Source organism: Chiloscyllium plagiosum, unplaced genomic scaffold (genome assembly GCF_037043375.1).
Source record: "Chiloscyllium plagiosum isolate Xiang-an unplaced genomic scaffold, Cpla_swu_hap1 HiC_scaffold_6, whole genome shotgun sequence".
Taxonomy (NCBI): domain Eukaryota; kingdom Metazoa; phylum Chordata; class Chondrichthyes; order Orectolobiformes; family Hemiscylliidae; genus Chiloscyllium; species Chiloscyllium plagiosum.
In genome coordinates, this window is record NW_028270144.1 from 55,113,929 (window position 1) to 55,140,794 (window position 26,866).

A 26,866-nucleotide genomic window follows, 5' to 3' on the forward strand; every position below is an offset into this window, starting at 1 on the left:
ACATGGTGTGCAGGGTGTTCCAGCTAGTCGGATAAAGAACTGGTTGAGCAACAGGAGATAGTAGTAGTTGAAGGGAGTTTCTCAAAATGGAGAAACACCACTGTTGTTTGTGATATACATAAATGATCTGGAAAAGGGCACTGTTGGTATGATCAGCAAGTTTGCAGATGACATGACGATTGGAGTAGTAGAAAGCACAGGGGACTGTCAAAGGATACAGAAGAATATGGATAGACTGGAGAGTTGGGCAGAGAAGTGGCAAATGGAGTTCAATCCAGGCAAATGTGAGGTGATGCATTTTGGGAAGTCCAATTCTAGAGTGAATTATACTGTAAAAGGAAGAGCCTTGGGAAAAGTTGATGAGCAGACAGATATGGGAATTCAGTCCATTGTACCCTGAGGGTTACTGCACAATTGGATAGAGTGGTCAAGAAGGCATGGTATGCTTGCCTTCATCGGTCAGGGTATTGGGTATAAGAGCTGGCAGGTGATGTTAAGATTGTACAAGATATTTGTTTGGCCACATTTCAAATACTGTGTACAGTTCTGGTTGTCACATTACTGAAAGGATGTGGACGCTTTGGAGAGGGTGCAGAGAAAGTTTATGAGGATGTTGTCTGGTATGGAAGGTGCCAGCTACGAAGAGAGGTTGAATAGGTTAGCATTGTTTTCATTAGTAAAAAAAGATTTGAGGGGGCACCTGATTGAGGTCTACAAAATCATGAAGGGTATAGACAGGGTAGATAAACTTTTCCCCAGAGTGAAGGATTCAATAACAAGAGGTCACGCTTTCAAAGCAAGAGGTGAAAAGTTTAAGGGGGATACATGGGGCAAGTATCTTACCCAGAGGGTGGTAGATGTCTGGAATGCATTGCCAGCAGAGGTAGTGGAGGCAGGCATGTTAGATTCTTTTAAGATGCATCTGGACAGATGCACGAGTAGGTGGGGAGCAGAGGGATATAGATGCTTAGGAATTGGGCGACAGGTTTAGACAGTGGATTTGGATCAGCTCAGGCTTAGAGGGCTGTACATTTTCTTTGTTCTTTGTTCTCGATAGTCATAGCTTTCTTAGCAACACTGACCAAACTTTAGAACAACAAACCAATGTAAACCTTTCCACTGACCCCACTGGAGATACTCCCAAACAAATTGAATTGCAAATATCTAACTGAATTAAGATTGATTAATTACAATTTTAGTTTGGGTCCTCTAACAAAGTGGATGTACAAGAACATAGAAAATAGAAGTAGGAGAATGCCTTTTGAGTGTGCTTGTGCATTCAAGTAGGTCATGGCTGATCTTCCATTTCAACCCATTTCCATTTTCCCAAATTCCCAGAGTACCATTGATGTTTTGAATATATATCCAGTGATATCCACAACTTTATGCAGTAGAGAATTCCAAAGATATACAAGTCTTTGGAAACATATCTCTGTCTCATTCCTACATGGCTGACACTTAATTTCTGAAATTGACAGTGTGTTTAAAGACCCCAAGAATTCCCAATCAGGAGAAGCATCTCTTCAGATTTCCCCTATAAAACCTGTAAGAATTTCCCATATTTCGATGAGCTTATTTTGTGTTCTTTTAAATTCTAGATCACATGGGTTTAATCTACAGTCTCAAACTATAAGAAAGAAGGGGCATAAGGCAAACATTTTAATTGGAAAACATTTCTACTTATTTTAGTACTGGATGCTGGATAAGTGGTGTGAGAAATCAGAATTGGCTGAGTGAGGTGGTAATGTGGTACCGTTGGCTGTTGTCAGCATATGTATGGAATCTAATGTAATGTTTTGGGTAAAATTGCCAAGCGGCAACACAGATGAGAAATCAGAGGAAGCAATGGTTAGGTTCAGATTAGTTACACAGGATTATCATAAAGTGTGGAGAGGGCAGCATTTATGCAGTGGTGGGAAGGGGATTGGGTATTGGGGGAGAAAGGGTGTAGACAGTGTAGATTAAGTGATTGTTCTGCTGTTCTCACATTCCAATGGTGTGTCTAACTGACAACCTGGAAAAAACAGACAGTTCTTCTGGAATTGGAGAAGGGGGAGAGAGGTCATGCTGACAGAGCATGCAAAAAATAAAGCTTTTAAAAAAACAAAGCTAAAAGGAAAAAGAACGGGAGTGGGTTCACGATCTGAAGGTGTTGAACTCAATAGTAAATCCAGAAGATTGAAAAGTGTCTTGTCTGAAGAAGAGATGTTGTTCCTTTAAGTTTGTGCTGTAATTCATTGAAGCATTGCAGTATGCCAAGGATAAACAAAGTGGGCATGCGAGCAGCATGCAGTGTTAAAATTACCAGCTATGGAAAGGTCTAGGTCATGCTTGCGTACGGACTGGAGATGTTCCACAAAGCGGTTACCAGGTCTGGTTTCGGTTTTTCCAATAACTGAGTAGGCCACTTTTGATGCAGCGAATGCAATACACAAGATTGGAGAAGGTACAAGTGAAATGCTGCTTCACCTGGAAAGACTTTAAGCCCTTGGATGGTGAGCAGGGAGATGATGAAGGGGCAAGTGTTGCACCTTGTATGGTTACATAGGAAGGTATCATGGAGAGGGGGAGTGGTGTTGGTAGTCGAGGAATGAACTAGGGTGTCCTGGAGGAAAGGGTCCCTGTGAAATACAAATGGAGGATTGAGGGGAAGATTTGTTTGGTGGTGGTATTCTGCTGAAGTTACCTGAAATGCACTCTTTGAATGCAGAAGCTGTTTGGATGGAAAGTCGGGATAAGGGGGACCCAATCATGTAGAAAGTGATAGGAAAGAGCAAGGGCAGAAGCATGGTTGACAGGTCAGATGCAGTTTAGGGTCTTTCAACCACAGTGGGTGGGAAACTCTTTATGGAAGAAGGAAGCCATAGCAGCAGTGCTGTTTTGGAAAGTGGCATCATCTGAACAAATGCAATGTAGATGAAGCAACTGAGAGAATGGGATGGAATCCTTAGAGGACATGGATGTGCAGAGCTGTAGGGAAGGTAGTGATGGGAGTTAGTGTTGTGAAGGTAGTGGATGGCAGTGGAAGTTTATTCCCCAAAATGGAAACTGTGGTCAAGGAAAGGAAGGGAAGTGTTAGAGATAGACCATATGAAAGTTACAGTGAGGTGGAAATTTGAGGCAAAATGAACACATTTTTCAAGGTCCAAATAGGAGCATGAAGTTGCACTGAAACAGTTGTTGAAAAGAGTTGAGAGGTATCCCAACAAAAAGGTAGACATAAGCAGTACACATGCTGGTGCCCATAGCTGCTACTTTGACTTGGCAGAAGTGAGATGAATTAAAGGAGAGATTGAACTTGTTCTTTCTCCAAACAGTGAAGCAGAGAAAAGTGGTAATGGATAGGGATTGGCAGGCCTCTGGTTGAGGAAGAAGCTGAGAGTGCTCAGATCATCCTGTTAGGGAATGGAGGGATAGAGGGCTTAGACATTAAAGGTGAAGAGGAGGCAGTTGAGGCCAGGGAACTGGAAACTGTTCAATATGGCAGAGGAATCGTGCATGTTGGTTAGCAGGTTCTGGACAAGTGGAGAGAGGATAGAGTCAAGGTAGGAGGAAATGAGCTCAGTAGGGCAGGAACAAGCTCTTTACAATGGGCCTACCAGGAAAGTCTGTTTTATGGACATTGGGAAGGATGTAGAAGTGGACTATCAACTATAAGGTTGGAGGCAGTTGTGGAGGGGATGATTTAGAGGTGATGAGGTTGGTGACAGTCCTGGCAATATTGGCTTGATGTTTGGATGTGGGGTCATGGTCCAGGGGAGGTAAGAAGTTTTAGAGTTGACATTGAGCCTCTGCAAGGAAATGTTCAGTGTGCCAGATTACAATGGTACCACACTTGCCGGTGGTTTGATAGCAAAGTTAGGGTTGGACCTGAAAGAGTGAAGTACAGCAATTTTAGAAGGGAACAGATTAGTGTGGGTGAGAGGTATAAATGCTTCTCCCTTCACACTATGAATTCGTAAGAATCATCTAGACTCAAAACATTAGTTTTCTGTCTCTCCATGAATGTTGCCTGATCGTCTGATTGCAGGATTAACTAGAATATATAGCATTGAAACTGGCCATTAGGTCTATACTTGTGTTTTTGCTCCATTTGAACCTCCTTGATCTTTTCTCATCAAAGTCTAACATTATAGCTATTTAGTTCCTTTCATCTATTTGCTACAGTTAAACACTGTTTGCTTAACTTTCTCCTTGCTGAGTTCCATCTTCCTCCCAGTCTGAGAGAATAGACTGCTTAAGGATTCCCTTAGATTTCTTTGTGACCTATCATATGCTGATGCTTCCTAGATAAACACTCCCCCTCAGCGCTGAAGCATCTGCACTACTAAATTTTTTCATAATTTTAAATACACTTATGTAACTCTTTAGCCTTTGAGAGAAGAGACTCAGCCAGTCAACCTTTTCTCTGATGATTTGTATCCATGCATATCTGGTATCAATCGTAAATCTTCACTGCACCCTTTCCATTTTTATTAATATCCTTTTCTTAATATGGCAACCACAGTGGTCTTTTGTTTACTCCACTTAACCAGACATACAGTTTAATAAAAGTTCAATATAAATTCCCTTTCTTTAATGCTAATCATCCAGAAATAGCTTCTGGTGGTTGTTTTCAATTTGATTTTACACCTGGATTTGTAAAATTATCTTCAAATTATGAAAACCTCTTTGTACTTTTCAGGTTTATAATCAGTCTCTGAATCAATTATGTTGCCTATGTCTGTCTTTTGAGTGTTTCTGACTATATTTCAAAGTTTCAAAATTGTATAGTTTCAGTAAACAAAAACTAATTTTATGTTTTCATTTTTAGAAATTGCTTAAAACTGGGGAGAACAGCTGGTCTCTTGCTGAGTTGGTCCCTGCTATGGTCTTTTAAGCTCATTATCACACATTGACCAGCTTTGTGTTTGGAAGTGGCATCAATCCAGAGATTGACCAAGATGGAGCACCAGCTGTCAGCAACTTCTGTCTGTGCAATGCCAGCAATGAGAGCAACATGGAAGAAGTCACATTGATGTGCAACAGTCCTGGAGTTAGTGTATGAAAATAAGGATTCTAATTAGATTTTATCCATAAGAATAGAACCAGAATTGGGATATCAAGCCCATTGAGTTTGCTCCATTATTCAATCATGTTCATGACTGATATCTCAATCCCATCTCCTGCTTACTACCATAACCCTTCATCCTTTTACTATTCAAGAACCTATTTATCTCTGTCTTTGAATGCATTCAAAAAAAAACTTGGACTCCATTGCCTTCTGTGGCAAAGAGTTCCACAGATTCTGTACACTCTCTGAAGAAAGTTCTCTACATCTTAATTCTAAAGGGACCATTCCTTCATTCTGAGATTATATCCTTGGGTCCTAGTCTCTCTTTCATCTTTTCCACATCTATTCTATCCAGGCCTCTCAGTATTCTGCAATTTTCAATGTGAGAGCCCCTCAGCCTTCTAAACCCTGTTGAATACAGACCTAGAGTCCTGAACTGCTCCTCATAGGACAAGACCTCCATAGAATGCCTATCATATAAACAGAGGCTTTTTGGCCCATCAAGCTCATAGTGACCCTCTGAAAATCATCCCACCCAGACCCATCCTATGACTTGGCATTTTCCACAGCTAAAAATGTGTTGCTGGAAAAGCGCAGCAGGTCAGGCAGCATCCAGGGAACAGGAGAATCAACGTTTCGGGCATAAGCCCTTCTTCGGGAATGAGGAAAGTTTGTCCAGCAGGCTAAGATAAAAGGTAGGGAGGAGGGACTTGGTGGAGGTCTTTGGACTCCTCCATCGCCAGACCACAACAAAATGACGGTTGGAGGAAGAGCGCCTCATCTTCCGCCTAGGAACCCTCCAACCACAAGGGATGAACTCGGATTTCACCAGTTTCCTCATTTCCCCTCCCCCCACCTTGTCTCAGTCAAATCCATCGAATTCAGCACCGCCTTCCTAATCTGCAATCTTCTTCCTGACCTCTCCGCCCCCACCCCAGTCTGACCTATCACCCTCACCTTGACCTCTTTCCACCTATCACATTTCCTCCCTACCTTTTATCTTAGCCTGCTGGACAAACTTTCCTCATTCCTGAAGAAGGGCTTATGCCCGAAATGTCGATTCTCCTGTTCCCTGGATGCTGCCTGACCTGCTGCGCTTTTCCAGCAACACATTTTCAGCTCTGATCTCCAGCATCTGCAGACCTCACTTTCTCCTCAAAGATTTTTCACAGCTAACCCACCTAACCTACACTTCCCTGAACACTAGGGCATTTATCATGGTCAATCTACTTAACTTGCACTTCTGAGAGAAAACCAGAGAACCCAGAGGAAACCCATGCAGACACTGGAAGAATGCAAACTCCACAGTCGCCTGAAGCTGGAATTGAACACCAGTCCCTGGCACTGGGAGGCAGCAGTGAACCACTGAGCCAAAGTACTCTAAGCTAATATTTGTTAAAATAGGCAACTAAAATCAGATCATATATTTAGTTTTGCTTAGTTTATCATTGAAATTATAAAATTCCACATTTTTAATGATAAATGTTAATTAACTGCATAAGAAATAGTTTTTTTTAGAATATTCCATTCGTGTTAGATACACTAATTCTGCAACTAAGGAAATTTTTCAAAACCAACTGCAAAACTGAGTGTTCATTTCCTTGTTCAGAAATTATTGGGATCCAATGGGTTTCTTTTTGTTTCATTCCTACTTTTACCTATGTTCTTCTTGCCATCTAGATTTTATGCTCATGTAAGACATTATTACAGATTTCCTATTTATTTTGTTACTGACTGTGTTTTTTCTCCTCAGCTGAAATGATGCAGAATACGATTATAAAGTTCATCCCCAAACATCCAGATCACATGGTCTAAACAAAAAGGATAGAATTTTTATAAGACAGTAGTTGATCCGCAGTTAAAAGAGCTATGTGCAGCTTTGAATGTCATTAAAGAAAGTTTATGGAAAGTTTTATTGATTTATATCAGTTTAAAAGAGATTGTGAACGTGCTTGGAAATATTAGTACTCTTCCTTTTTGCAACTGAAGTCTAAATGAGTTTTATTAGTATTTTTAAAATCATGTTTGAAGGATGAATATAAAGTTTATTTTTGGAGAGGGTGCAGGGCGGGCAGTTATAGTCAGAGTCATAGAGATGTACAGCACAGAAACAGACCCTTCAGTCCAACTCATCCATGCTGACCAGATATCCCAACCCAGTTTAGTCCCACCTGCCAGCACCTGGTCCATATCCCTCCAAACCCTTCCTATTCATATACCCATCCAAATGCCTTTTTAAATGTTGCAATTGTACCAGCCTCCTCCACTTCCTCTGGCAGCTCATTCCATACACATACTACCCTCTGTGAAAAAGTTGCCCCGTAGATCTCTTTTATATCTTTTCCCTCTCACCCGAAACCTATGCCCTCTAGTTCTGGACTCCCCGACCCCAGGGAAATGTCTGTCTATTTATCCTAGCGGTGCCCCTCATGATTTTATAAACCTCTATGCAGTCACCCTCCAGCCTCTGATGCTCCAGGGAAAATAGTACTAGCCTATTTAACCTCTCTATATAGCTCAAATCCTCCAACCCTGGCAACATCCTTGTAAATCTTTTCTGAACCCTTTTCAAGTTTCACACTATCTTTCCGATAGGAAGGAGACTGGAATTGCATGCAATATTCCAACAGTGGCCTAACCAATGTCCTGTACAGCCGCAACCTGACCTCCCAACTCCTGTACTCAATACTTTGACCAATAAAGGAAAGCATACCAAACACCTTCACTATCCTGCCTACCTACAACTCCACTTTCAAGGAGCTATAAACCTGCTCTCCAAGGTCTTTGTTCATCAACAGTCCTTAGACCTTACCATTAAGTGTATAAGTCCTGCTAAGATTTGCTTTCCCAAAATTGGTGACCATTCATCAATTTAAACTCTAGGAGAAGCAAGGTTAAGGAAACTTCTAAGAAAATTCTATGTGCCAACATTTTATGCAAAGAATAATAGAGGCCAAGTTTATTACCCATCCTAACTTTGAAATTTCACTTATTTAATAACTTCCTTTCTTTTTATTGTTAGATCAAAGTATGTTTCATAAAAACATAGAAAATAGCAGCTGGAATCAGCTATTCAGCCCTTTTGAGCCATTCAATATGATGGCTGTTCATCCAACTCAGTACCCCATTCTCACATTCTCCCTGTATCCTTTGATATCTTTAGCCCTAAGGGCTAAATCTAACTTGGAGAAGACATTCAATATTTTGGTCTCAGTCACTTTCTGCAGATAATTCTGCAGTCTAACCACTCTTTGGGTGAAGAAATTTCTGTTCCCCTCGGACCTAAATGGGCTACTGCTCAGAATGTGACCTGGTTCTGGATAGCTCAGTCTTCAGGAAAATTCTTCCTGCTTTAATCTTGTCCAGTCCTGTTATAATTTTATAGGTTTCTGAGATTTCCCTCTCATTCTTCCAAACTCTCGCAAACATGGTCCTAATTAATTCAGGAGAAAGTGAGGACTGCAGATGCTGGAGATCAGAGCTGAAAATGTGTTGCTGGAAAAGCGCAGCAGGTCAGGCAGCATCCAAGGAGCAGGAGAATCGACGTTTCAGGCATTCCTGAAGAAGGACTCATTCCCGAAACATCGATTCTCCTGGTCCTTGGATGCTACCTGACCTGCTGCGCTTTTCCAGCAACACATTTTCAGCTCCTAATTAATTCACTCATTAAAATGTTCAACTTACCATCCCAGAATCGTTGCATAAACTATTGTTGCACTACCCCCATAAACCAGAACATCCTTGCTCTGACAAGGAGACCAAGACTGCACACAGTATTCCAGATGCGTTCTTACCAGTGCCCTGTATAATTGCAGTAAGACATCCTTGATGTTGTATTCAAATCATCTTGCTCTCAGGGTCAACTTACCGCCTCCATCACATGATGTGCTTGTATACTCAGTTTGAGCGACTATACAAGAATACCCAGGTCTCATTGCACCTCGGTCTTTCTGAATCCATTACCATTCAGATAATCTGCCTTCCTGTGTTTGTGACCAAAGTGGATTATCCCGCATACATCCACATTGTACTTCATCTGCCTCAAATTTGTCCACTCACTCAACTTGCCAAATCACACTATAGCATCACTGCATTCTCTTAGTTCATCCTCCCACAAAGATTTATCATCCTGAAGCTTGGCAATTAAATTTCCTGCACAGAAGCGGGTGTCTCATCACCAAGTCACCCTTTCCTTACTAGTGTACAGTACAGTGGCTGTGGCCAGCCAGGTCAGTGAGCCCTCAACTGAGGAGATTCTATTGTCCTGATTTTATGTATATTACTTTTTTTCTGGAGTCAGTCGCCTGAACTGAGGAGATTCTAATTTTCTGGTTTTTGTATATACTTAGGCTTCAGATTGATTCCACTGATCCAGGTTAACAATCCCAATCAAGAGTATCATCATCAACAAGGTCGACCTGGTTCCAGTCACGACCTCCCTAAGTCCAGGAATGTAAGCCTGGTATCTTCTCTTGCAATGCTTTCGCCTCCGGTATGGTTTTTCCAAATCAGACTCGTCTTGGTTTGTCTTGTGTCTTGAGTCCAGACTGTGTCTGAAGAGCATCCTCCTCTTCATCTGGGCAGCAACGACATTGAGGCTGCATCTATTTCAGACTGAGGTTTCCTTGACACTAGATGGAGTGGGAGCACCTGTTTCTGCTGGGCCTTCTGGCTGTTCTGAGGGGCCAGGTATATTTTGCTCCTGTCCTGTTTGTGAAGTAGTCTTTCAGGTGATCCACATGTTTGTTCAAGACTGTATCATCTACCTGTACTTTATAAGTCATGTGACCTGACCTTGCATCAACCTTGCCATGTACCCATACAAGGCTATTTCCATAGTTTGGGCACCAAAATTCAACCCCTGAATTATTTTTTTCTCTCTTGTTTAGAGGAGGCATTAGCATTCCTGCTGCCATTTTGCCACCCCTAGGGTCTGGAAATATCAGGTTTAAACTGGTGCGGACTTTTCTTCCTATTGGTGACTCTGCTGGAGCTATACCTATTTTTGCATGTGGAGTGTGTCTATAATCAAATAGGAATGAGGACAGTTTGGTCTCAGTTGGTGCTGTAGGCTGCTTCTTTAAGCCTGTCTTGAATATTTGGACCACTCATTCCACTAGATCTTAGAAACTACATGGATAGTACGGAGCAGTCCTTGTGTGTTGAATGCCATTGGACTTTAGGAAATATTTTAATTCCCTACTGGTAAATGATGTCCCATTTTCTCATAACCAATGCTTGCGGAAGTCAGTGTATCACTAATGATGCTCGCAGCTTCTCAGTTGCCATTCCTGAGTTTGCTGAATGAAAGTTTTGCAGGTCCAACCACTTTGGGCATCCACAATGACCAGGAACATTCATCCCATGAAAGGACCAACATAATCGATATGCAACTGGGTCCAGAGTTTACACGGCCATTCCCATTAATATGGGAGTGTTGCTGGTGGCAAGTTTTGGCCTTGTTAGCATTGTGGGCACTCCCCCACTAACATCCTGGAAACCCCCAGATGACTTTGGTGGAGTTTGGCCAGTATCTGGCGGCTACCTTTGCTTGGATAAACACCCTCGCTCCCCATAGTAACATGTGATCCTCTCCAGTAATCTGGTGTTGCCAGATCCAGAAAGGTTTCAATCCTGGTTGCAATAGCCCTTCTGTTTCCTCCATTTCCACCAGTTTAGATTAGATTTCTTAGTGTGGAAACTGGCCCTTCGGCCCAAACAAGTCCACACTGACCCGCCGAAGCGCAACCCACCCAGACCCATTCCCCTACATTTACCCCTTCACCTAACACTATGAGCAATTTAGCCAGGCCAATTCACCTGACCTGCACATTTTTGGATTGTGGGAGGAAACCGGAGCAACTGGAGGAAACCCACATAGGCACAGGGAGAATGTGCAAACTCCACACAGTCACCTGGGGCGGTAATTGAAGTTGTTCCAGTTATGCTGAGAAAGAATTTTGTGTCTGCAATTGGATATTATCAGTGGTGACTGGAAAGGTATCCAGAAATTTTAAAAGCAAAACTGACTCTTCCAGAGAAGGCACCACCGGTCTAGTATCTGCCAGTGGGAGATGGCTCAAGGCATCCGCATTTAGCCACTTGGCTTCCTGGATGGTACTCTAACTTGTACTTGTATGCACCTGAGAATAGGGATCCAATACTGAATTCTACCAGAAGCTATGGGTGACACTCCTTGTCTCCCTTCAATAGCCCTCGCAGGTGTATGTGATCTGTTACTATGAAAAATTCACACCCATAAAGGTACTGGTGGAACTTCTTCACAAATGTGACTGCTAAACCTTCCTTCTCTAGCTGACCATATTTGCATTCAGCATCAGCCAAAGTCCGGGAAGCGCGCACTATTGGCCATTCCTCGCTGGGCCACTGGTGAGCCAACACTACCCCAATACTATACAGGGAGGTATTGCACATCAGCATGACTTCTCGCTTTGGATCATAGATGACGACAGCTGGTTTTTCATTTCCATAAATGCTGTTTCTTATCTTTGTGACCATTTCTGAGGCTGACCCCTTTTCAATAGTAGTTGTAAGGGTGCCAAGATGGACGGCAGGTTATGTATGAATTTTATGTAATAATTCACTAACCCAAGGAAATGCCAATGGATATGGGAGCCAGGGCTCCTTTGGTCACCCTCACTTACGCTTCCAATGGGTGTAACCCAAGTAGGTCACTTGGGGTACCTAGAATACAGATTTTTTTTTCCCCATCTAAGGCATATAACCACCTGGGAAAAATGTTTAAGCATTATGTCCCAGTTGAAGTGCTCTTTATTGGTCTTCCCGTTATCAGTATGTTATCCAGATAAATGACAACTTGGGCTAGCCCACAATGTTCTCCATGGTCCATTGGAAAAGAGTGCAGGCTGATACCCCAAAAGCAGTCTTGTAGTTGGTTCTGCTATAACGTGTGCCTTCAATGCAAATGGGCTTTAATGCAATTGAAGTTTGAACGTAATTTGTAGAACGTTAGCTTCCCTTAGCTGTATTGGCTATAAAGCGATTCCAGCTCCATTAGTTTACATGTTGCGGCTATTGCACACTTTTCTTACCATAACATTGCACAAGAATGGAACTATCACATTAAATCAGAACTCCATATGGGTATTAATTGTGATATACTTCTAGGAATTCTCATCTAGTTGCAATTTTAGGTAGGCATAGTTCATATCCAGCTTTGTAAAGGACAGTGCCCCCCCCCCCCCCCAACTTTGCATCAAGTCCTCTATGCAAGGGATGGGGTATCTATCCAGCTGCAAGAAGCAGTTTACCATCTGCTTAAAATCCCCACAAAGGAGAACTTAGCCATCAGGACTCCCAATCAGTGCAACCGGTGCTGCCCATTCTGCAAACTGCATTATTTTGATGATTCTAGCTCTCTCTCTAGCCTCCTGATTTCCATCTCTACTTTCCTCCATGAGGCAAATGGCACTGGGCGTGCCTTAAAAAATCTTGAAATTGTATCCTGGTCAACATGTAAAGTGGCTTTGGCTCCTTTGATAGTCCCACCCTTTCTTGGAAAATCTCATGGGTATTTCACTGAGGCAGCCATTTTCCAATGAAAAAATGTTGAGCCTATCAAGGTGAATTTTGCTCTGATAGGCTTGGGCTCAAGCATTTTACTACCATCAGTGGTAACTGCACCAAATGCTTCTCATAGACTAGTACCTAAGTTGTACCCTTAATCTGCAACTGTTCCCCAGTGTATGTTCTCAGTCTGGCTGAGGCCTTCCATAAATTTTAAGGGTTGGAGTCCCAAGTAAATGTTGTTAAAGACAGATTTCACAACCATACATACAGCTGTGCCAGTATCAAACTCCATGTGAACTGGGTGTTCATTTAAACCAAGCATGAATATTAATTGACTCCAATTTTGGTGTCACTAAAGTAATTTATTTGTTCTAACCCACATGTAAGAGAGCTTTCCAGGGTTTGCATTCTCCTGAGTACTGGGGTATTTTTTTTTCCTACTTAAGTCAGGCTTTATAGGATTCCTTTACTGTTTCCAGTCCGCATCCCACAGCAACTACAGTAGCTTGCCAGCCCAAATCATGAAGAAATGTTTCACCACTTGGCTGAGACTGTTTGTTGTGGAGTTTTGCTGTGGCTTAGCCTAGTGACCCTCTGCTAAGGACATGTCCTGTGTGAGGTTCTGTGGTTGCCTACACTTAGTGGTGTTCCCCAAGCTCAGTTGGGTAGGTGAGGATATCCACTTCTGTTGGGATGCCCTGTAGATCCATGCTCCACTTACCATATTTTCTAATGACCCAGCTGCAGTGCCTGTTTGAAGTCCAGTTGGGCTTCAGCTAGTAGGCCTTCTGCATGTTTGTCACTAATCCCATGTACCAAATGGTCTCCTTCAAGCTTAACCCAAAATCACATGCCTCGGTCAGTCATTGTAACCTTGTTAAAAATCCCGATATGGAATCCCCCGGTTCTCTAACAGTTGAATAAAACCAATAGCATCTCAGGATTAGAGGAGGTCTGGGGTTTTAATATTTCTTAACCAACTGTCAACTATTGGAAGGTTTTACTGTCTGGTGCTTCTAGGAAAAATTAAGCCCCTTGTAACCAAAAATGTTGCAGGTCCACAGTTAGAAGGATTACTCGTTTCTTTTCATCTGCCCCAGTGTCATTTGCCTAGAAAAAAAATATTGCATTCTTTCCACATACGGGGCCTAATCATTGACAACAGGGTCAAAGGAGTCAAGCTTCCTAAATAGAGGCATGATGCCAGAAATGCTTACCCCAACTCCAGTTGCAAGCGGATGTTATTTAGTCACATCTTCCGTCACTACTAAAATAACTACAGAGGCCAGTGCCCTGACACCAAGTCACCCTTTATTTACTAGTTCACAATACAATGGCTGTGGCCAGCCAGCTTGGAATTAGTCCTCAACGGAGATGATTCAAAAGCCAGTTCAAAAGCCAATTCCCTCACAAACAAATAAAACCAAACACACAAATCCACAGTACGCTGGATTTCAGTCAGTCCCTGAATTGAGGATATTCTAATCTCTTGGTTATGCTTTTTTTAATCTTCAACTGAGGGGATTCCATTATCCTGGTTAAATTGGTCAGCCAAGGCTGTGATGATTGGCCCAGGTTAACAACTTCAATAAAGAACCTCTTGGTAAGGTCCGCCTTGTTCCAATCACTACATTGAAATTACATTCCGTCCACACATCTAAATCATTAAAATATACAAACAACCTTGATTATCCAAATGAGACGAGCAACGAGTATTCTTTTTGGATAACTGATTGTTTGGATAACATTTTTACGGGACCTTGAGATCTTGTTCAGATAATCCTAATTTTGGATAATTGACATTCGGATAACCAAGGTTGTCCTCTAATATAAATAGCTGGGGTGCAAGCATTGATTGGTGTGATTCCTCACTGTTCACTGGCTGCCACTCAGAAAATGACTCATCTATTACTATCCTTTATTTCCTGTCTGTCAATCAGTTTTCTATCCATGTCAGTACACCACCCGTATCTGGAAAGATGATCATCAATACATTCACTATTTCTAGGATCACTTCCTTAAGTATCCTCTTAGGCTGTTTTATGATGCACCTCTATGGTAGGTTGACCTGCTGACCCAGAGGTAGGGAAACTACCATTGTGCTACAAAAGCAAGTCAGTGCACATGTGCAGTTTCTATAATACTGAAGATTTGCGAAATTATTTCTATTGAGCTGGTGACTATTGTATTATCACTTACTCATCATTCACGCAAGTGCAGGCATTACATCCAGTTTGCAGCTATAGAATTCAGTATCACACATTTAATCACTTTTAATGTGCTCTAGCTCCCACCAAACTTTGCCAAGTGCTTAAGTGTTGTCCTTGTTGATCTCTCCTTTAAAATGTGTTTGCTCTTTTCCTAGAAGAATTTCTAGGTACTGTCATTTAGGGCATTTTGGAGACACTATTCAATTTCCATACTGAAGTTTTTGACTGTAGTTAGGTGGTCATGGGTCTGCTACATAAACATTGGTAAATGAAAAGAAAACTTTGGAAATGAAAGTACAAGCTGCTCGGAAATATCTATCTGAATCCTATCATGACCGTTTTTAGGGGCGGGGCAATCACTACTTTTAGGTGCACTAAATTATAGACAGTGATTTTGTATCTTAGAATGGCTGAAAGCTTTCTTAACGCAGCATCTAAGAGGAAGATTGCTCATAAGAATCTGAGTTACTTACACAATATGAAGGACAAGAAACTGACTTTTTTTTCTTTCCTGGGTTAAAATTCTACACTAATTCTTTGGTAATTCCTTAAAACATGATTTTGTGTTCTATTCTTTCACACTTAACATCAAAATGCATCTCCTTAACCAAGACAGTACTTTCCAGTTTGTGCAATATTTGTGAAACTGATTCCCTCTTGTATTTGTAATGTTGCATTAGGTTTATAGCATATCATCCAGGTGACCTCACAATAAATTTATTCTGCAGTTTCTAATTAAGCAAAAACATCTTTAATAGCTGAAGTAATTTAAGCATTTACTATCTCAATTTTGGCCTGAATACCAAGTTCTGCAACTCAGCACAGTTCTAAAATGTTTCATAGACTTCAGATTCTGTCAGTGAATTGGAGGTTCTAATGGAGAGAATGAAGAAACTTCAGGAGGAAAATGAGGAAGAAGCATCACAAGAAGAGATGGCAACACGTTTTGAAAAAGAGAAAAAAGAGAGCCTTTTGGTAATTACTGGAGGTAATTCAGTCTTTTATTTATAATCTTAAGCTTTTTAAAAATTTGTAACATTTGCAATTCTGCCTTTAAATAATTTTTCCTAATTGATCAAAGTTGTGGTCTCAGAGTAATCTATAGAACAATCATACATGTTTTCACTTTGTATCTCCTTCTTGTCTATCTGACCTTGATCCCTAAAATAAGCTTGTAATCTGCATTGGGGTCAACTGCTCATCATGGATGATAGGGACATATTGATAGAATGATGATTTTAATGGGAAATTAAAATTTATATGCATTGCTATGGAGGACCATAAAACATAGAACGCTACAGCGCAGTACAGGCACTTTGGCCCCCGATGTGCTGACCTATGAAACTAATCTGAAGCCAATCTAACCTACACTATTCCATTTTTTGACCATATGTCTATCCAATGATCATTGAAATGCCCTTGAAATTGGCAAGTCTACTACTGTTGCAGGCACTGCATTCCACACCCCGACTACAGAGTAAAGAAACTACCTCTGACAGCTGTCCTAAAATCTATCACCCCTCAATTTATAGCTTTGCCCCTCCATGCTAGCCAACATTTGAGGAAAAAGGGTCTTACTGTCCACCCTACCTAACCGGCTGATTTATCTCATGTCTCCAATTAAATCACCTCTCAACCTTCTATTTAACGAAAACAGCTTCCAGTCCCTCAGCTTTTCCTCATAAGACTTTCCCTCCATACCAGGCAACATTCTAGTAAATCTCCTCTGAACCCTTTCCAAAGCTTCTATATCCTTCCTATAAGGCAGTGATCAGAACTGTACGCAATACTCCAAGTGCAGCCGCACTAGAATTTTGTACAGTTGCAGCATGACCTCATGGTTCTGGAACTCAATCCCTCTACTAATAAAAGCCAACACCGCATATGCCTTCTTAACAGTACTATCAACATGGGTGGCAACTTTCAGGGATCTATGCACATGGACACTGAGATCTCTCTGCTCATCTACACTATCAAGAATCTTACCATTTGTCTAGTACTCTGCGTTCCTGTTCCTCCTTCCAAAGCGAATCACCTCACACACTTTTCTGCATTATCTCAGCCCAGCTGGCAGCTTGTGTCCCTTTGTAACCTGCAATATTCTTCAGCACTATCCACAACTCGACCGACCTTAGTATCATCTGCAAATTTAGTAACCCATCCTTCTACATTCTCATCCATGTCATTCATAAAAATGACAAAACAGTGAACCAAAAACAGTTCTTTCGGTACATGACGAGTAACTAAACTCCAGGGTGAATATTTCTCATCAATCACCAACCTCTGTCTTTCAGCTAGCCAATTTCTAATCCAAACTGCTAAATTACCTTCAATCCCATGTCACTGTATTTCGTGCAATCGCCTACTGTGGGGAACCTTATCAAACACTTTACTGAAATCCATATACACCACATCAATTACCTTACCCTCATCTACCTGTTTGGTCACCATCTCAAAGAACACAATAAGGTTTGTGAGGCACGACCTACCCTTCACAAAACAGTGTTGACAATCCCCAATCAACTTATTCCTTTCCAGATGATTATAAATCCTATCAGTTGTAGACGTTTCCAACAATTTACCCACAAGTGAAGTAAGTCTTACTGGTCTATAATTACCAAGGTTGTCTCTACTCCCCTTTTTGAACAAGGGAACAACACTTGCTATCTGCCAGTCTTCTGGCACTCATCCTGTAGACAATGGTGAATGATTTTGGGATAGTGTAGGGGGACGAGCTGAGAATAGTTCACAGGTCAGCGCAACATCGAGGGCCGGAAGGGCCAGTTCCGTGCTATATTGTTCTATGTTCTATAAAGATCAAAGCCAAAGGGTCTGCAATCTTCTCCCTGGCTTCACGGAGAATCCTAGGAAGGATCTAATCTGGCCCAGGGGACTCATATTTTCACACTTTCCAGAATTACTAACACCTCCTCCTTGCAAAGCTCAATACCATCTAGTCTAGTTGCCTGTATCTCGTAGTCTCCTCGAGAACATTTTCATCAGTATTCACACTAGAAAAAGACCATATTCATTTAGCGCTTCCGCTGTCTCTTCCGATTCCATACACAATGTCCCACCACCATCCTTGATTGGCTTTAATCTTACCCTAGTCATCCCAACAACGTGACCTCTCCTTTTCTGTTTCTAACCTCAGCCTATACTACCACTGTAGACGAGCCCTCAAACATCCTTTCTGCCACTGTGTAATACTGTCCTTGATTACCAATTGGATGTAGGTTTGCTCGCTGAGCTGCAAAGTTCATTTCCAGACATTTCATTATCTTACTAGGTAACCTTACACACATCGAGTTAGACCCCATCTACCACCCCGAGAAAAGGAACAGGAAGTGACTTCACTACAGGAAATAACATCACCAACCCAAAGAAACCCAAAACATATAAATAGAAAGCAGGAATTTTCAGCATTGCTTCGTCTGATGCCCACTGAAGATGTTACCTAATAAGATAACAAAACGTCTGGAAATAAACCTTGCAGCTCAGCGAGGAAATCTACATCCAAAACCTCAACCTGAGCTACAAATCTTCTCAAAACTCGCTTGATTACCAATGCTACACCTTTTTACCATCATCTCTGTTCTTACTGAAACATCCAAATCCCAGAACCTGCAACAGCCATTCCTGTCTTTGCTCTATCCAAATCTTCGAAATGGCCATAACATCGAAGTCCCAGGTATAAATACATGCTGCGAGTTCACCCACCTTATTTCAATGCTACTGGTGTTGAAATAGAGACACACTTCAACCAACTTCTTACTTGCTGGTGCCCACTAGTGACCGTGATACCTTCTTTCTGATCTCACTACTCTCAACCTCCTGTATACTGGAACTACAATTTAGGTTCCCATCCCTCTGCTAAATTTAAACCTTCCTGGAGAGCATTGGGATATTTTCTCCCCCAGGATACTGGTACCTCTCGGTTCGGGTGAAGACCATTCTGTTTGCAGAGATCCCACCTATCCCACCAATTATCCATGAATCCAAAACCCTCCCACCTGCACCATGCCTGTAACCTCATGTTCATCTCCTCTCTCTCCCTATTCCCCGCCTTGCTAGCACATAACACTGGCAACAAACTGGAGGATAACAACTGTTTGTTTTAGCACTAAGCTTCCACCCTAGCTCCCTGAATTTCTGTCTTAAATCCCCATCTCTCTCTCTCTGCCTAGGTTGTTGGTACTTATGTGGACCATGACTTGGGGTGGCTCCCCTCCCCCTCAAGGATCCCAAAAACACAATCGCATACCCTGGCACCTCTGAGGCAACATGCCAACCATGAGTGTCTCTTATTCACAGAACCTCCTATCTTGTCGCCCTAACTATGGAGTCCCCAATGACTAATGCTCTGCTCCTCCTCACCTTCCCTTCTGAGCAACTGGAACAGAATTGGTCCCTGAGATGTGTGCCCCATTGCTTACCCCTGGTATGTCGTTTCCACCCCAAAATGGTATATTTTGTTGAGGGGAACACAAGGGATCCCTGCACTGCCCGATGGCTCCCTTTCCATCCCCTGATGGTAACCCACCTACCACCTCCCTGTACCTGAGGTGTGACTACATTCCTGTAACTCCACTCAATCATGCCCCCTGCCTCCTAAATGATCCAAAGTTCATCCAGCTGCAGCTCCAGTTCCTAAAGCTGTTTTGAGGAGCTGGAGTTGGGTAGACTTCCCGAAGATGCAGTCAGCAGGGACACTAGTGGTGACCCTTACCTCCCATGTTCTGCAGGAGGAACATTCAACTGCCCTAACCTCCATTCCCACTATTCTGAATTCTCAGCAACAGTACTGAAAAATATAAATAAAAAATTGTCACCTTACCAATCTGGCATACAGAACCTTTTTTTCTTTTTGTTAGAGGAGGATGGGCAGGAGACATTACCCAAGTATTGTTTTGGGTAAAGCATCTGCTCAAATATATAACCTCACTTACCTATCAGTCCCATGTCTGCACTGCCTGTACACCAGGTAAGCTTTTATACCTGTAAATTTACCTTCTCATCAGGCCCCTGATCCTCGCTGTCACTCCTCCCACTGCAACTGCCGCCAAAAAAATTCTAAGAAAAAGTCAATGGTAGGAATAGGCCACCAAATAGTAACAACATATTGAGGTGGGCAATAAACAATGAAATAACTGATATTTTCACAGGAATTAGTTATCATAGGGGATTTTAATCTGCATGTTGATGGGACGAGTCAAGTTGCTCAAGGCAGCCTTGAGGAGGAGTTCACTGAATGTATCTGTGATCATTTTCTTGAACAGTATTTAATGGAACTAACAAGGGAGCAAGCTCTCCTAGACCTGGGGCTGTATATTGAGACTAGAATAATTAACTATCTCATAGTTAGGGATCCTCTTGGAAGGAGCAATCATAAGATGGTTGACTTTAGAATACAGATGGAAAGTGGGAAGATAAACTCCAAAACCAGGGTCCTGTGCTTAAACGCAGGCGACTACAATTGAATGAGGGAGGAGTTAGCTAATATAGACTGTAGTAAAGACTTTATGGTGTGACAGCTGAGGAACAGTGGAGGTCTTTCAAAGCAATTGTTGTGTTCAGCAAGAGCATATACCAGGGAAAATGAAGGATTGTAGGAAAGGGGATAATCTGTCATGAATATCTAAGGAAATAGGCTATCAAATTGAAAGATAAGGTATAAAAAGTGGCAAAGACCAGTGGGGAAACTAGAAGACTGGCAAAACTTTAAAAGGCCAACAGAAAGCCATTTAAATAAAAAGCTATAATGGAAAATAAGATATATTCTGAGCTAGTTTACTTTCAAAGACAGATAGCAAAAGAGTGGCTAAGGTAAATATTGGCCCTTTAGAGGATGAGAAGGGGAATTTAATAATGGGAAATAACAGGCTTTGAACAGGTATTTTGTGTTGTTTTTACAGTGGAGAACGCTAACAGCATACCAGTAATTGACAAAGGTTAAGGTAGGTGAGGACCTAGAAATGATCATTATCATGAGAGAGGTAGTGTTTGGCAAACTAATGGAGCTAAAGGTAGACAAGTCTCCTGGCCCTGATGCAGCACATCCCAGAGTATGAAAAGAGGCAGTGGGTGAAATAGCAAATGCATTGGTGGTAATTTTTTCCAAAATTTACTTTGGGGCAGTTCCAGCAGATTGGAATACAGCAAATGTGATGCCACTGTTTTTTTTTAGAAAAGGAGGTAGACAAAAGTTGGGGAATTGCTGGTTATCTTAACTTCTGTAATGGGCAGATGCTTGAATCGATCATCATGGGAGAAATCGAAAGACATCTAGATAGAAATTGTCCCATTGGACAGAGGCAACACTGGTTCACGAAAGGCAGGACATGTTTAACTAATTTGCTGGAATTCTATGAAGACATTGAGTGCAGTGACTGACGGGGCCAGTGGGTGAGGTGTATCTAGATTTCCAAAACACATTTGACAAGGTGTGCATAAAATAAAGGCTGCTGCATAAGATAAAGGTGCACTCCCTAATGAGCAATGTATTAGCATGAATAGGATTGGTTAATTAACAGGTAACAAAGAATGGGGATAAATGAGTGCTTTTCCGGTTGACAATCAGTGTGTAGTAGCATGCCTCAGGGATGAGTGTTAAGACCACAATTGTTAGCAGGGCAGCGGTAGACGTTCGGTACGTGGCCACCGCCATCCGACGCCTTAAAACGGCGGTGCTCGGACCCGACGTAGTGCACCAGTTGGAGGATGCTCAGGTGTGCGGTGGGATCCCGTCCGCGCTCACCCCAGCCCGGACGGAATTTCACATTGGCCCCAAGGTCCCTTACTTCCCGCAGGAGCCTGTGCCCCACAACCTGAGCTGCCTCCGGAATTTTAATTTTGTCTCGTTCAAGGATGTAAAAAGGAGGGCCCTGTATAGACTGCTGCTGCACACCATCCACCTCTTCTCCCTCATCCACCATCCGGACACGCCTTGGCCTGCCCATTTGCCACCGGGCGGTGGGGATCCCCAGTGGAGGGCTCTCTATGCGGGAGTCCTCCCCCTTTCTCTCGGGGATCTGGGGTGGAGGATGCTGCACACAGCAGTCCCCTGCAACCGCAGATTGCGGTGGTTCACTGTGGCGCTGTGGAGTCTGTGGACCATGTATATATTGGGTGTGGGCATTTGCACTCCCTTTTTGATTTTCTGAAAAACCTCCTCCTCTGCTTTTGATTGCACTTCAGTCGCACGCTTCTGATCTTCGGGCACTCGGTACGGAGGAGGGAGGGCAGGTCTGAAGACCTCCTCGTGGGTCTGCTCCTGGGCCTGGCCAAACTGGCCATAAACAGGTCCAGGCAGCGGGCCGTGGAGGGGGTCATTAGGGCCGACTGCCTGCCCTCTTCCGCGGTTACGTTAGGGCCCGGATGTCCTTGGAGAAGGAGCACGCGGTGTCCACCAACACCCTGGAGTTGTTCAGGGAGAGGTGGGCGCCGCAGGGAGTGGAGTGCATTATTTCTCCCTCCAACTCTATTTTGATTTAGTCCCTACCCTCCCCTTCACTGTTTTTGATCACACAGCATTGCCCTTTGATGTGAAGGGCAGTGTTTGTCACTGGCCACCCGGGTGTTTTCCTATCTTCCTGGTGGTGGAATTTGAATAAAGATTCGTGCACTTTGTGTCTGTCACTGTGTCTCACACCTGCACTCACACACACCATGGGTGCTGGGGAAAAAATAAGCACTACCACACTTAGGTGGTAGTGTGGGAAAGAGAAAAAGAAAAAAAAATATAAACAGGAATGTCCCTACCCTCCCCTTCACTGTTTGATCACAAAAAAAAACAGACCACAATTGTTTACAATTTACATAGATGATTTGAAATTGGGGACCATGTGTCAAAGTTTAGGTCAGTTGGAGAGGATTCTGAAAGTTTGCAAAGGGACATCGTTTAAGTGATTGAGTGAAGGTCTATCATATAAAGTACAATGTTGATAAATGTGAAGTCATCTATTTTGGTATGAATAACAATAAATAGGACAATTATTTGAATGGTAAAACATTGCAGCATGCTGTTGTGCAGAGGGTCCTGGGTGTCCTTGTGAATGAATCACAAGGTTGGCTTGTAGATGTAACAGGTAGTTAAGGCAAATAGAAAGTTGTCCTTCAGTGCTAGAGGGATTGAATTGAAAAGCAGGCAGGTTGTTAGAGCTGTATCGGATGCTGGTGAGGTCACACCTGGTCTCCCGAATTGAGAAATAATGTACTGACACTGGAGAGTATGCAGAGAAGATTCACTAGGTAGGTTCCAGAGTTGAGAGGGTTGACTTATGAGTAGACTGGGATTATATTCATTGGAATTTTGAAGAATATGGGGGGAATTTTACAGAAGCATGTAAAATTATGAAGAGAATAGGTAAGATTGGATCAGGGAGAATGTTTGTTTGCACTGGCAGGTGAAATGAGAATAAGAGAATATGGTCTCAAACCTAGGGATAGGAGATTTAGGACTGAATTGAAGAGGAACTTCTTTACCCAAAAGGTTGTGAATCTATGGAATTCCCTGCTCGGTAAATTAGTTGAGGCTTTCTCATTGAATATTTTTTAAAGTTAAGAATTTTTTAAACAGTAAAGGAATTGAGGGTTTTGGTGAGAGGGTGGGTAAGTGTAGCTGAGGCCATGAAAAGATCGGCCATGATCTTATTGAATGACAAAGTCGGCTTGAAAGTCCAGATGACCACCAGTTATTTTGTTCTCCTTTAGTAATAATTCATGTATTTCCTTCCACAGTCTTTACAGGTATTGCATTTCAGATTATCAGCATAAATTGTGGGAAAAAAAATTCCCACTGACTTTGCCAATGACCTTAAATCTGTGACCTCTTACTGAAAGTCCTGCCAATGGAAACCAATCTATCAAACTTGCACATGCATCATAAATGTGTAGACTACAAATGAGGGAATTAGGTAATGTGGTTGTAATCATTTAATAATGAAAAAAAAATGATGACAACTAAAGTGTTTCCAAGCTGTGACATTAGGTCAATTGCAGTCTGCAGTGAAGTAATCCTTTATGGTTATACACAAGTGAGCTACTTGTCAGCTTAGTGGGAATCAACAACTTACATATTAAGCTATTTGCATGTTTACTTAGTAATACTGATGCTAGGTTACAGTGATCTTCAGCCATTATTTCAGATTGCATTTGTGGAAATGTTGTTCCTCCAAATTGACTTGAACAGGGATAGTTTCAGTGTTTTGCTTGAAAAGTATACACAGTGTGCACTGAGATTGACCCTTATTTAAAACCAGACCATGTAGTCTGTCAATGACTAATGATGGACTAGAAATTCCTGAATCTTGAGATAAACCTCAGGTCACAGTTTCTCTTTGTACTCATTAAATGAGCCAATAAACCAGTATAAGCTATATTTGATCTCCAATCAAAATAGTTTACTTCTGGAGGAATACATTTTGTTTCCACTTGTGGGTTAAAGGAAAGAAATAGCTGTAAGACCATAAGACGTTGAAGCAGGAATTAAGCCATTCAGCCCATTGAGTCTACTCCACCATTCAATAATGTTTCTTAAGTTTCTTAACCCCACTCTCTTGCTTTCTCTCCATAATCCTTGATCCCCTTGACACTCAAGAACCTATCTATCTCAGTCTTAAGTGTACTCAATGACATGCCTCTACAGCCTTCCGTGGAAATGAATTCCATGCATTCATCACACTCTCCATCTGAAGAAATCTCTCCTTTATCTCTGTTCTAAAAGGCCTTTGCTTTACTCAAAAAGGCCACGTCCTCAGGTCCTAGTCTCTCCCATCAATGGAAACATCTTCCTAACTCTGTCCAAGTCATTCAGTATTCTGAATGTTTCAAATAGATTCCTGCTCATCCTTCTAAACTTTGGAGTTTAGACCAAGAATCCTCAAACATTCCTCATTGTTAAGCTTTTCATTCCTGGGACTATTCTCATGAACCTCCTGTGAACAAGCTCAGAGGCCAGTACATCCTGAGATATGGGGTCCAGAACTGCACACAATACTCCACATGTGGTCTGACCAGAGCCTTTTAGAGCCTCGGAAGTACATTTCCTGCTTTTATGTTCAAGCTCTTTCAAAATAAATGCCAAAATTGCATTTGCCTTCCTAAATAATGCTTCAACCCACAAGTTTATCTCAAGAAAATCCTGGACTAGAACTCCCAAGTCTCCTTCCACATCAGACTTCTGAATTTTCTCACCAGTTAGAAAATAGTCCATGCCTTTATTCTTACTGATGTACACGACCTCATACTTGCCCACTTTGTACACCATCTGACACTTCTTTGCCCACTCTCCTAACCTATCCAAATCCTTCTGCAGCGTCCCCACCTCATCAATGCTACATGTCACTCCACTTATCCTTGTATAGTCTGCAAACTTAGCCAGAATGCCCTCAGTTCTTTTATCCAGATCGTAATGTATAAAGTGAAAAGTTGTGGTCACAACACTCAGCCTTGCGGAACACCACATGTCACCAGCTGCCATTCTGAAAAGGATCCTTTTTATTGCACTCTCTGCCAGACAACCAAGCTTCTATCTATGCTAGCACCTTGCCTCTAAACAATGGACCCTTATCTTACTCCTGCATGGCACCTTGTTAAAGGCCTTTTGGAAGTCAAGGTAGATCATTTCCATTGGCTTTCCTTGGTCTAACTCACGCATTACTTCCTCAAAGAATTCTAGCAGATTTGATGAAACCATGCTGACTTTGCCCTATTTTACTATATACTTCCAAGTATTCAGAAATGTACCTACTAGAGAAGGTGCAAAACTTGACCTACACTTGGGAAATAAGGCAGGGCAGGCGACTGAGGTGTCAGTGGGGGAGCACTTTGGGGCCAGCGACCATAATTCTATTAGATTTAAAATAGTGATGGAAAAGGATAATCCAGATCTAAAAGTTGAAGTTCTAAATTGGAGAAAGGCCAATTTTGATGGTATTTGTCAAAAACCTTTGAAAGCTGATTGGAGGCAGATGTTCGCAGGTAAAGGGATGGCTGGAAAATGCAAAGCCTTCAGAAATGAGATAACAAGAATCCAGAGAAAGTATATTCCAGTCAGGGTGAAAGGAAAGGTATAGGGTAGGTATAGGGAATGCTGGATGACTAACGAAATTGAGGGTTTGGTTAAGAAAAAGAAGGAAGCATATGTCAGGTATAGACAGGATAGAACGAGTGAATCCTTAGAGTATAAAGGAAGTAGGAGTATACTTAAGACGGAAATCAGGAGGGCAAAAAGAGGACATGAGATAGCTTTGGCAAATAGAATTAAGGAGAATCCAAAGAGTTTTTATAAATACATTAAGGACAAAAAGGTAACTAGGGAGAGAACAGGGCCCCTCCAAGATCAGCAAGGCAGCCTTTGTGTGGAGCTTCAGAAAATGGTGGAGACACTAAATGAGTATTTTGCATCAGTATTTACTGTGGAAAAGGATATGGAAGATATAGAATGTAGGGAAATAGATGTGACATCTTGCAAAATGTCCCTATTACAGAGGAGGAATGTTGGATGTCTTGAAACACATAAAAGTGAATAAATCCCCAGGACCTGATCAGGTGTACCATAAAACTCTGGGAAGCTAGACAAGTGATTGCTGGGCCTCTTGCTGAGATATTTGTATCATTGATAGTCACAGGTGAGGTGCCGGAAGACTGGAGATTTGGTTAACGTGGTGCCACTGTTTAAGAAGGGTGGTAAGGACAAGCCAGGGAATTATAGACCAGTGAGCCTGACGTCGGTGGTGGGCAAGTTGTTAGAGGGAATCCTGAGGGACAGGATGTACATGTATTTGGAAAGGCAAGGACTGATAGTCAACATGGCTTTGTGCGTGGGAAATCATGTCTCACAAACATGATTTTTTTTTGAAGTAACAAAGAGGATTGATGAGGGCAGAGCAGTAGATGTGATCAATACAGACTTCAGTAAGGTGTTCGATATGGTTCCCCATGGAAGACTGATTAGCAAGGTTAGATCACTCAGAATACATGGAGAACTAGCCATTTGGATACATGTGGTTGTGGAGGGTTGTTTTTCAGACTGGAGGCCTGTGACCAGTGG

General features: G+C 42.1%; 1 pseudogene; it reads left to right on the plus strand.

Annotated features, from left to right (window-relative positions):
• The window catches only part of LOC122551046 (sestrin-3-like), a 64,721-nt pseudogene that overhangs the window by 12,392 nt on the left and 25,463 nt on the right, over nt 1–26,866 (plus strand).